We start from the raw sequence: 11,903 nt of genomic DNA on the forward strand, positions 1-11,903 counted from the left end.
AAAAAAAATGTTTATGGAAAAGTTGGTCCTTTCAGTTACAGATTGAATTATCTATTTTATAGATAAATTTAAGATAAAAATTGTTGTGTAAATATTAATGACCATGTCCTTCTACTATGTAAATAGAAAAAGAAAAAAAATCTGAATTCCACAGATACGGTTTTTGTTTCTTGAATAATTCAAGAAATGGAGATCCTGTGCTGTTGGTCAGATTTTCATAAAATTAGCTCATTATCTAGAGACAGTCTAGAGTCTATAATGCATAAATCTTTACATCTGTCCTTTTATATTTTTTTAATCATGTCAGATCTCAGGATTGTGATGGTGGGTAAAACTGGCACTGGAAAAAGTGCAACAGGAAACACTATACTGGGACGAAAGGCATTTAAGGAAGAATTTTCTTTTGAATCTGTAACTGAGAAATGCAAGAAACGTCAGAAGACAGTGGATTGTCGAAACATCTCAGTGATCGACACTCCAGGACTGTATGATACAAAAACCAGTAAAGGGAAACTGAAGAATTAAATAGTGAGATGTGTAGAAATGTCTGTTCCTGGTCCTCATGCGTTTCTGATGGTCATCCGACTGGATGTGAAATTCACAGACGAGGAGAAAAACACAGTGAAATGGATGCAGGATAACTTTGGAGAAGAAGCTGCACGTTACACCATCATTCTGTTCACAAGAGGAGATCAGTTACACATGTCTATAGAAAAGTTTCTCACCAAAAACAAGCAGATTAATGAGCTAGTTAGACAGTGTGGAGGCAGGTATCACATTTTTAATAACATTGATAAAAATCCAGCACAGGTTACTGAACTGTTCAAGAAAATAGACATAATGGTGAAAAAGAATGGAGGAGAGCATTACACAAATAAGATGTACAAGGAAGCTCAGAAAAAGATAATGATGAAAAAGGTTGAAGATACAGCTTTAGTGGGAGCGAGTGTGGCAGGTGTAGGAGTGGCAGTTGCAGGAGGTGCAGCATTAGTTGCTGCTACTGGAGGAGTGGCTCTGCCTGTAGTTTTAATGGCAGGAGGAGCAGCTCTAACAGGAGGATCAAGTGCTAAAGTTATTGCAGATAAATTTAAACATATCAAGGGAAAAAAGGAGAAATTCCATACATCAGGACTTTAATGTTGTTTTTGAAAATGAGGGGGGAAATCAGTAAACAGGAAAATAGAGTCAGGAGTTGGAAATTTTAGACATTTATTTTGTTTTTATTTTATTATTATTATTGTTTTAAATGAATATCATCTCACCTCTTTCTGTTTTTACAGTTTATATAACTAAGAGTTTATTCATATTTATATCATTTGGAAGATACTAACAGAAATTCGAAAGCACAACTCTAGATAATCTTGTTGCACAATAGCTTACACAGTGCAAGGAAGCTTGATTTCAAACTCTGAATTTAATTGATTCCATCTAGGAAGTAAACACTCAGTAACAACAATAAGAGCAAATAAATTACAAGCAATATTACAAAAGAATACAACAGAATAAAGATACAAATGAAATTAACAGTTATTACATTTTTTCAGGTAGGTGTAACAGTAGTATTCAGGTACAGAAATGTTACAGAAATTGAATGTGAATTTTTCCCCAAATCACTTTAGTGTAAATCCCGCCCTGAAGCCAATTTCATTGGTTAAGCTTACGATTAGTTGTAGCATGGTAATCAGCACTGTGGTCGACGTGACCAATCAAATCTTTAGAATTGGCTACGGGGTGGAGTTAGAGTGGAACTGAACTAAGCAACTTAATATCAGATTTTCAGTGCATAGTGGTTTTATTATTGTTATGGTGAGTGAAGTCTTGACAGCATGTCTTTAATAATAATTCAATTATATGACAATATAATTATCAATCTCATGTTACCCCTTATTATTAACATGTACAAACAATTCTGTACAAAGACGAAATGGCCTGTGATTTTACTTTGATCAGATGTGTATCAGTTCAATTTAATAGAAGTAACTTTTAACAAATTAGTCTTACAATTAAACTATACATTAATAAAAATGTTTTGAGTAACATGAGAATACAGTATAAGCATTTGCATGTTTTGTGAACTATAAATTATGACATGCTAATATTCAAAGCTGTAACAGATGTGTGTGTTTGTGTGGACACTGAAACTATTTAACTGCATAAATGCATTTAGGGATTAATTCCATTGAATTTTATTTGAGTAAATAGTTTATATTAAAGCTTCTGCTTATATGCCTAAAATATAAATATATAATAATCATTCAAAAATATATAATGTCTTATCACACGTTCCTTTTTTTAATACAGTGTAAAATTATGCCGGAATTCACCTCATGATGATGAACGTCCAGAGGGAGCAGAGCTGGAATCTAGACAATGGAGCTCAAATATACTTCATTCATACAGCAGCAGAATCGGGTTGACAGCCCTGTATATGAGTGTTTAATACAGTGACGTTAACATACAGTTCAGTTATTTACTAGTGTGACAACATTATATAACCACACTCACACACACAGATTTCCAGGACTTACAACCGCATTTTGACAAATATGTGCTCTGTAAACCGGGGCCTATCCCATGAAGCTGGTTTAGCTAGCTAATCAGGTAAGTTTCAGTTTAGTTTGTGCCAACTCTGGATTTTAGGCACCATGAAAGTGGTTTGGTTTTTAGCGGTGTTCACTTCGAGGTGCTTATTGAGCATGCTGCACAATCCCGTGAACCCCCACATCGGGGAGTGTATTGGTTTCACAGAGTAACGTGATTAATGGCAAATAAAGGCTACATCACATACTTCCCTACTATATAGTAGGCAAAAAACAGTATGTGACAAAAGAAGTATAGTACAGTATTCACATTAATTCACAGTAGTCATAAAAGAGCTAGGGAAAAAGTACCTGGATGACCTACTATTTCCTGCGTGATTCTGAAGTGTGCATATGATGGATACTTTACTATCCCATGAGGCCACGGGAGAGGATTTATGAATGGCAGTGACGTGACTTGACTTGCTTGATTCTCACAAAAATTGACTTGGACTTGCTTGAGACTTGAAGCATAGCGAACCCTAGAGGACACAGTTGAAGTTCCCTTGAAAGGGAGTTATCATGCTACTGTTGATACATTGGGTCTCATTGACTAAGCATACATGCACAAATTTGTGCATGAAACCTGTGTATGAATGTTTACGAATGTGCTTATAAATACGAATAATCTGCACAATTATTAGTGAATGAGACCAAATTATTTTTGTAATAAATTATTTGTAAAATATGATGTAACAGTGAAATTTAAGATCTTATTTTTGTGCTCTATGGGTTTCAAAGTCCATAAAGCACAGATACAGAAAACTTGTTGAGTGCAGAGATGTCCGATTTACTCTAGTAAAATATGTCATTTTAATTCCAGATATTATTATTGTCCACTAGCCAGCTATTTTCCAGATTGAAAAAAAATGTTTATGGAAAAGTTGGTCCTTTCAGTTACAGATTTAATTATCTATTTTATAGATAAATTTTAGATAAAAATTGTTGTGTAAATATTAATGACCGTGTCCTTCTACTATGTAAATAAAAAAAGAAAAAAAAATCTGAATTCCACAGATACGGTTTTTGTTTCTTGAATAATTCAAGAAATGGAGATCCTGTGCTGTTGGTCAGATTTTCATAAAATTAGCTCATTATCTAGAGACAGTCTAGAGTCTATAATGCATAAATCTTTACATCTGTCCTTTTATATTTTTTTAATCATGTCAGATCTCAGGATTGTGATGGTGGGTAAAACTGGCACTGGAAAAAGTGCAACAGGAAACACTATACTGGGACGAAAGGCATTTAAGGAAGAATTTTCTTTTGAATCTGTAACTGAGAAATGCAAGAAACGTCAGAAGACAGTGGATTGTCGAAACATCTCAGTGATCGACACTCCAGGACTGTATGATACAAAAACCAGTAAAGGGAAACTGAAGAATTAAATAGGGCAAAAAACAGTATGTGACAAAAGAAGTATAGTACAGTATTCACATTAATTCACAGTAGTCATAAAAGAGCTAGGGAAAAAGTACCTGGATGACCTACTATTTCCTGCGTGATTCTGAAGTGTGCATATGATGGATACTTTACTATCCCATGAGGCCACGGGAGAGGATTTATGAATGGCAGTGACGTGATGCAACTGACACTGGTAGGTCACGTGACAATGACAACATGGCAAATGTAGTACATCCAGATCACATTAATTCTACACACATTCATACTATAGAGAACATACTCTTTTTCGGTTTGCAAAGTAATTACTTATTCAAAAACGTACCTACTCAAGACAGTATGCAGGACACAGCCGAAGCCTCACTTCCTGTCCAGTCACGTGTGATTGACTTTGCGTGCCAGAAAGTTTGAACCCCCAGATCTTACTTAATGAATACTATATAAACTGAGTTTCATCATTAATAATAATTGTGTCTGCACTTACCTAGAGCAGCAAGAGTAAAACTGACCTTGTCATTTATGTTTGTTTACTTTACTAATGTAGAAATGAGTTTCACGTCGTCTTTTAACACGTTTCCATATGAAGCTAGTTTAGTTGGGTTTGCTGCTGCTGCTGATGACTCTAAAATCTTCTCTGAAGTGTTGAAGACCATATTCAAAATGTTTTTCACAGTCTAATTTATTGATTAGAAAAATAGTTATTGTACATATAAATGTCAGGGCCCATACTGCCATGTCAATCATTATGTAACCAACACAGATTTGATTATTTTTCTCTTGAAGACTTGCATCCAAAGGAAGCACTTGAGCTGTAATGTTCTCGATCTGCTTAAGAAGATTTTGAAATCATCCTCCAAAGGTCTGACTCTAAAATCACAGTGTTTTATTTACCATATAAAGGTAAACTGTGATTTCAATCACATTTTACAATATTATTAGCAAACAAAAGTAAGTGCACATAACCATAAGCAATAATCAGTGCACCTAACCAAAAGCATATTCATATATCAAATATCTGCTAATGCAAATCTTATTGCACTGCTCTTTGGACTATTATTGGTAGAAGCTGAGTCTAAAACATCAATTTCAGAAACTCAACTTACGTTGCATCCTTTCAGCAGTTATATTTATAACTGCAATGACAGAAATCAGCATGAAGACAATAATAAAATAAAACAGCAAAAAAACAAAAACATATTTTTTGGGGTGAAATATTATAAAAACAAGGGTAAAAAAAAAAAATCATTTTGAATGTAACCTTGAGTGTGGGGAACAAACAAAAATTGCTTGAGAAATTGAAAGTAAAAAAACATGAAACTAAATTCTAAAGGTGACTAATATGTCACTCCAGGGGCGTAGCTTCTGAATATGCAGGGTATACACGTGCATATGGGCCTAGGCTGATTGGGGACCTGCCGAGGGGGACCTTTTAATTAAAACGAGGGAATTAATTCTTAATTCATGGCCACTATATATATATATATATATATATATATACATACAGTATGTATACTTCAGTAATTTATCTTAGTTGAATCCTCTGTTGACCTGTTATGATTAAATGTATACTTGTATACTCGAGTTATACTTGAGTATAAAAATAGTATAGATAAAAATAAATGTTTTGAGTTGCAAATAATAATAATCATAATTCATAACGATGCAGTACTTTGTATAGTTATGAACTTTACCTTTTAAATAATTTAACCACACTTCAAATAGTGCTTTTCACAATTTTGCATGGTCTTAAGTAGCATGGGTTTATTTGCAATAGCCAAAAATACATTGTATGGGTCAAAATTATCGATTTTTTCTTTTATACCAAAAATCATTAGGATATTAAGTAAAGATGATATTTTGTAAATTTCCTACCGTGAATATATACAGTGGGTACGGAAAGTATTCAGACCCCCTTCAATTTTTCACTCTTTGTTATATTGACCTTCCAACAAGACAATGACCCTAAGCACACAGCTAAAATAACGAAGGAGTGGCTTAACAACTCTGTGACTGTTCTTGAATGGCCCAGCCAGAGCCCTGACTTAAACCCAATTGAGCATCTCTGGAGAGACCTAAAAATGGCTGTCCACCAACGTTTACCGTCCAACCTGACAGAACTGGAGAGGATCTGCAAGGAGGAATGGCAGAGGATCCCCAAATCCAGGTGTGAAAAACTTGTTGCATCTTTCCCAAAAAGACTCATGGCTGTATTAGATCAAAAGGGTGCTTCTACTAAATACGGAGCAAAGGGTCTGAATACTTAGGACCATGTGATATTTCAGTTTTTCTTTTTTAATAAATCTGCAAAAATGTCAACGATTCTGTGTTTTTCTGTCAATATGGGGTGCTGTGTGTACATTAATGAGGAAAAAAAAAAAAATGATTTTAGCAAATGGCTGCAATATAACAAAGAGTGAAAAATTGAAGGGGGTCTGAATACTTTCCGTACCCACCGTATAAACTTAATTTTGATTAGTAATATACATTGCTAAGGACTTCATTTGGACAACTTTAAAGGCAATTTTCTCAATATTTAGATTTTTTTGCACACTCAGATTCCAGATTTTCAAATAGTTGTATCTTGGCCAAATATTGTCCTATCCTAATAAACCATACATCAATGGAAAGCTAATTCATTCAATTCAAAGAATGACTGGTTTTGTGGTCCTTGGTCACTTATAGAAAGTAGTTACAAAAGTAAAGATATGTAAACAACATATAGTCATGGATTTGAAATGGTGAAAGAAATTCACGAACTTGATCAGAAGGTTTATTATTTTAGTATATTCCCAATACACTCCAATATACCTGTACCAACCCACTTTTTTCCATTAATGGTTCTTTAATGTCCCGTATGGACAACGACAATGTTGCACTTGGAAATGTGGACTGCAGCTCTTTGGGCTGTCAAAATATTATGAATTGTTAAACAAATTATTAAAATTATCCTGACCAGCCCTCAAAACTACACAAAAAGTTAAAATGTCAAGTAAATTCAAAGACGTTAACTACAAGAAAAGTAACAAAATGTATTAAAATAATTTCAATTGATACGTTACATATAAATCCGCAGCGTACTGTGAGACCATCAAACCGCCAAAACATTTAATTGCATTTTACATTAACATTTGTGCAGTGCATTGAGAGTTGAAGCGTGCAGAGACAATGGGCAGAGATGTTACGGATGGTTTTATTCCTTCCGCACGCACTGAAACATAAGCAGTACGTTCACATTCTTCCACCAACTAAAAGAACTGTCTGTGTTTTAGTGCATGTACAAGAATAAAATTAATGTTATGCCGGTTTATCCAATCGTTTCCTGCAGCGTTAATGACAGATCATGTCAGGTAAATGGGAAGCAAAACATTCTGCAGATGATATTTTAATGTTGTGTCCGCTGACTTTAACAACTTCAAGTTAAACGCACTTTCGTGTTCTATATAGGCCGTTTCACGTTTATTTCCACGCACCGCTTACTGCGCCAATATTAAGACTTTTCGGCGATTCGCAGTCTTTAAGTCCATATAATTTGTGCTGTCATTGATGGAAAAAAAAAATGTTTTCTTATATTAGTATTTCCACCTCTTTCTTTCTCTCTCCTGCTCCTGACTGCTTCAGAGCTCTTAGAGCAACTGAATGATGAGGACTAATATCATCTGCATCAACGTGTGCCATGTATGTATATGTCTGTATTGCGAGAGTAGTAAGCATGCAACACAAAGAGGAACCAAGTATACTAATGCAGGCCGCAGTGCAGCAGATCTCTCTATATCTGAGAGGTTTGAACTTCAGAAAGGTTACAGGATGAACCACTGCCAGGTAACGCTCAACACAGTTTACTTATAGTAGTATTTGTAACAGTATAGAAAGACTACAAAGTAACCGCAGTTTATCTCTGCTCTGGTGGCGCATCTGGTAAAGCGAGTGCACTTGTGTGGTAGAGACCCAGGTTCGAATCCAGTCCGCAGTGTTTTCTTCAGCCAATGTTCCACTGATGTTCTCTGGATAATTGAGTTGACTGGTATGCTGGGGGTGTTAGTAAATGGCAATTTCCTAAGCTGTGCCATTATTTACAAAGGTTAATTTATTGCATTAGAAGCACACACTAATTGTGCCATTAGCACACTTCAAGTTTACTTGGAATGCCATTGCAATGCATTTTAAAGTCACTAAAAGTAAGGGATAGTATGACCTCAGTTGTGTCATTAGTATAATATTAATGTATGTTCAACACTCTTACAGTGTAACTGAATTGCAATTGTAATGTCACCAAAATACATTTGAAGTTTATGCTGAATGAATTCTGCATTTCAAAAATTAAATAAAAGAGTGGATATTTAAAGTGCACTTAAGTATACTTGGAATAGTTCCACTTTAGCACAAACAAGTATATTTAATACAACTTTAGTTGAACTTAAGCACTGCTTTTGCACAACTAAAATCCATTTGGTACAAAATTAGTTGTTCCAATTTAGCAGACTTTAAGTATACCAATTTATAGTGCCACAAATATAATTATTCACACTAAAGTACATACAAATAAATTGTACCTAATTATACTCTTTTTTTTTTTCTCTTTTTTTTCACTATGGATGACTTCCTCTTTTTTAGTGACAGTGGTTTCTGCTGCTGCGTTCGCTGCTTTCATTGCTGCTCTTCTCTGGCTGATCTGGAGAAAAAGAGCTGGTGAGAAAAACAGATTTTCTCCTTTCTAACAATTAAAAACAGTTCAGATCTCACTGTAAGATCTCATGTTCAGATTGTATGCATCATAGAAACATAGATTATGTGACTCTGAGAAACAGAAGATTATTCCTCACAGAGTTATCAAATCAAACAACAATCATTTCTATCATTCATTTTAAAGATTCTACCAAATCTTGCTTCTTTTGAAATCTGAGCATCGTTAGCATTGTTAAAATTTAGTGTTTTTCATGTGTGTTTTATCTTAAATATTCATATTTCATGAGGCACATTGTTTTCAGGTAATAAAAGAGGGACTGGTGAATCGGCGGTGAGTTCAGTAATACCAGTGATTTAGATTTGATTTCTGTCTTTAAAGCTCAATAAAGTGTGAATCATGCAGTTTTAACTGTTTGTTGTCTGAAGGTCAAAGATGAGAATGAAGATAAAGGAGAGTATGAGACGATCAACATGTCCACTCCTGCTGCTGCGAGAGACAATGTGAGTCAAACAAACCATTCAGTTCAATTCAGTTCTAAAATGTAATTTGCTAAAAGCTTCTTTATTATTTCACACATTACAGTGAGAGATATATCTGTTCTGTGTGTTAAACGTTTGCACTGATGTTTAGGAGCAGACAGATGATGTGACTTACTCTGAAGTCTCTTCTTCCAGTAAAAAGCCAGTAAAATCGCTCAAAGTGAGCAGATAGCAGCTCATTCCCTTGTTCCTCATCACTGTCTGCTCACAAACAAGTATATTTAATACAACTTTAGTTGAACTTAAGCACTGCTTTTGCACAACTAAAATCCATTTGGTACAAAATTAGTTGTTCCAATTTAGCAGACTTTAAGTATACCAATTTATATTGTGCCACAAATATATTTAGTTATACTAAAGTACATACGAATAAAGTGTACTTAAGTATACAATTTTTTCACTAGGGAAGTTCTTTATCTGTGTTATATTTGTTAACAAAGAAAGCCACCATTTTCCCAGTTTATACATACTTATCTTCTTTTCTTCATTAAATGGAAAAGCTGCTAGTGAGTGAGGATTGGAATTACATTTTTCAATTTCTAACCACCTATTCCCCACAGTGTCGGACAACCAAACTACCGTGGCTCGCAACTGTGATGCTATCCAATAGTTCTTCAAGTTTGGCAACGCCCAGCCTCCTTGAGATTTACGTAGCTGCAATGTTTTGTACCTGACTCTGGGACGCCTCCCTTGCCAGATGAATCTAGAAATCAGCTTATCTAGACGAGAGAACATGGATACCAGAGGGGACAATGGAAGGGTCTGGAAAAGGAATAAGAGCCGTGGTAATACATTCATTCTAACAGCTTCTCTCCAAAAGTTCTTATTGAAAATTAAGCGAGATTTAATGCTAGTCTGTTGTTTTACTGAAAATGTTTAATTTGAAGTCACCATTATGGTGATAGCTGACCCTTGACTTTAGTTAGATTAATTCTCTTCCAACAACTACAACAGTGTTTTACAAAAAGCATGTTCCTTTTTTGTTCCCTTTATCAGTACAATTTTGCTTTAAATGTTGAAGTAATAATCTGATAGAAATCTGTTTTTGTGTGAAGGTCAACAGGACTTCACACATACTTTAGTGTATATGCAATTATTAAAGCAATATAAAGTGAGAGTATTTTTATTCAGCTGTGTGTAAAAGGTTTCTGTCTCTGTTGACAGACTTTTCAATCTGATATAGAGATACTGAGGAGTTCAAATGATAAAACCCAAACCCAAATCCAGCATAAAGAGACTCTGTGAATGTGTTGTTGAATGTGTGTAAGTGTGTGAGTGTGTTTGTGTCAGAGACGCTGTAGAAGGACAGAGTGCCAGCCGACATGTCCACATACACTCCTATTCTATTAGAGGACTCTGAAGGGACACGTATGACGTTTAGCTTATAACTATGAAAAGCAATGAATGTGTCATCAGAGCAGATCAGACTCCAGGAATTTGTATCATATCCAAACTCACAGTCACGACTCCAACCTTTCCTGCTGATTCCCTTATATGTCATTGATATTCCAGCATATCCACTCCATTCAGCCTCCCAGTAACAGCGCCCAGACAGACTCTCTCTACACAGAACCTGAGGACGCACATCAAATCTGTCTGGATTATCAGCATATGACTGATTCACTACCACTCGTGTCACCTTTCTGTTCTCCTCAGAGAGAATGAGATGAGTATTTGCTGTGTTTGGATCAAGTGTAAGATCACAGGCATCTGAACACAAGAAGAGAGACATTTATAACAACAGCAATCACAAATATACAATCAATGTGTGTGTGTGTGTGTGCGCGTGGGCGTATATGAGTGTGTGTGAACGTACATTTGCGTAGTCCTGCGGTAATCCTGAATTCTCCTCCATGATCCATACTAGTTATAATGGGGGAAGATTAATAATAAAATATATGGCACAATCCAGACACAAAGATAAAAAAATATGGATAAGAACAAATATTGGCCATAGAAACGATTACACGCACAGCAGTGTGACATACTTGAGTTTGTCCAGTAAGCAGTTTGGATTGTTTAGTGTATCAGAAAGCAGCTTGACTCCTGATTCTCCTGGGTGATTGTAGCTCAGATCCAGCTCTATCAGATGTGAAGGGTTTAAACTCAGAGCTGAAGATATATAACGACTGCCTTCCTCTGTCACCATACAGCCAGACAATCTACAAACACACAGGAACAGTCCACATGACATTAGTTTGGCAATCAAATGTCACTATCACACAGTGACCTGTGTAGTCTGTATTTTATCTTCTGCAGTTTCATTTAGTCTCATTAAAAGGGACTGTGGAAATATATTAAAGAAATTATTGATTTTATTTTCAAAAGAAGTGAAGATAAACATCTAGTTTATCTAGAGCCTCACACGGGGCTTCAGATTATGTAGTGATCTTTACACAAGGCATCAAAAAATGTGGTGAGTTTTGGTCGCTAATGCTGAGTGTGAGAATGTTGGATGCCCTTCTCCTTTTACCTCGAGGCACCAGGTATGCTGTAAAAGATGATGCACTGTTAACTTGGTAAAACACAATCATCTTAATTTTTCTGCTCTGTTGATATTACTCATTATAATTTAGTTTTTATTTGTGTGATGGAACTGTTACTTAAAGGGGTCATATGATGCTATTTTAAAGATCATTATTTTGTGTATTTGGTGTAACAGAATATGTTGACATGCTTTAATGTTCAAAAAACACATTA

General features: G+C 35.2%; 2 pseudogenes; one reads left to right on the forward strand and one right to left on the reverse strand.

Moving 5' to 3' along the window:
* Window positions 1-300: 300 nt before the first annotated feature.
* Window positions 301-1,137, forward strand: LOC107690231 (GTPase IMAP family member 8-like; annotated as a pseudogene).
* Window positions 1,138-10,190: 9,053 nt separating this feature from the next.
* The window catches only part of LOC107690230 (NACHT, LRR and PYD domains-containing protein 3-like), a 71,067-nt pseudogene continuing 69,354 nt past the window's right edge, over window positions 10,191-11,903 (reverse strand).

This window comes from Sinocyclocheilus anshuiensis, unplaced genomic scaffold (genome assembly GCF_001515605.1).
Source record: "Sinocyclocheilus anshuiensis isolate Anshui unplaced genomic scaffold, SAMN03320099.WGS_v1.1 scaffold2564, whole genome shotgun sequence".
Lineage (NCBI taxonomy): Eukaryota > Metazoa > Chordata > Actinopteri > Cypriniformes > Cyprinidae > Sinocyclocheilus > Sinocyclocheilus anshuiensis.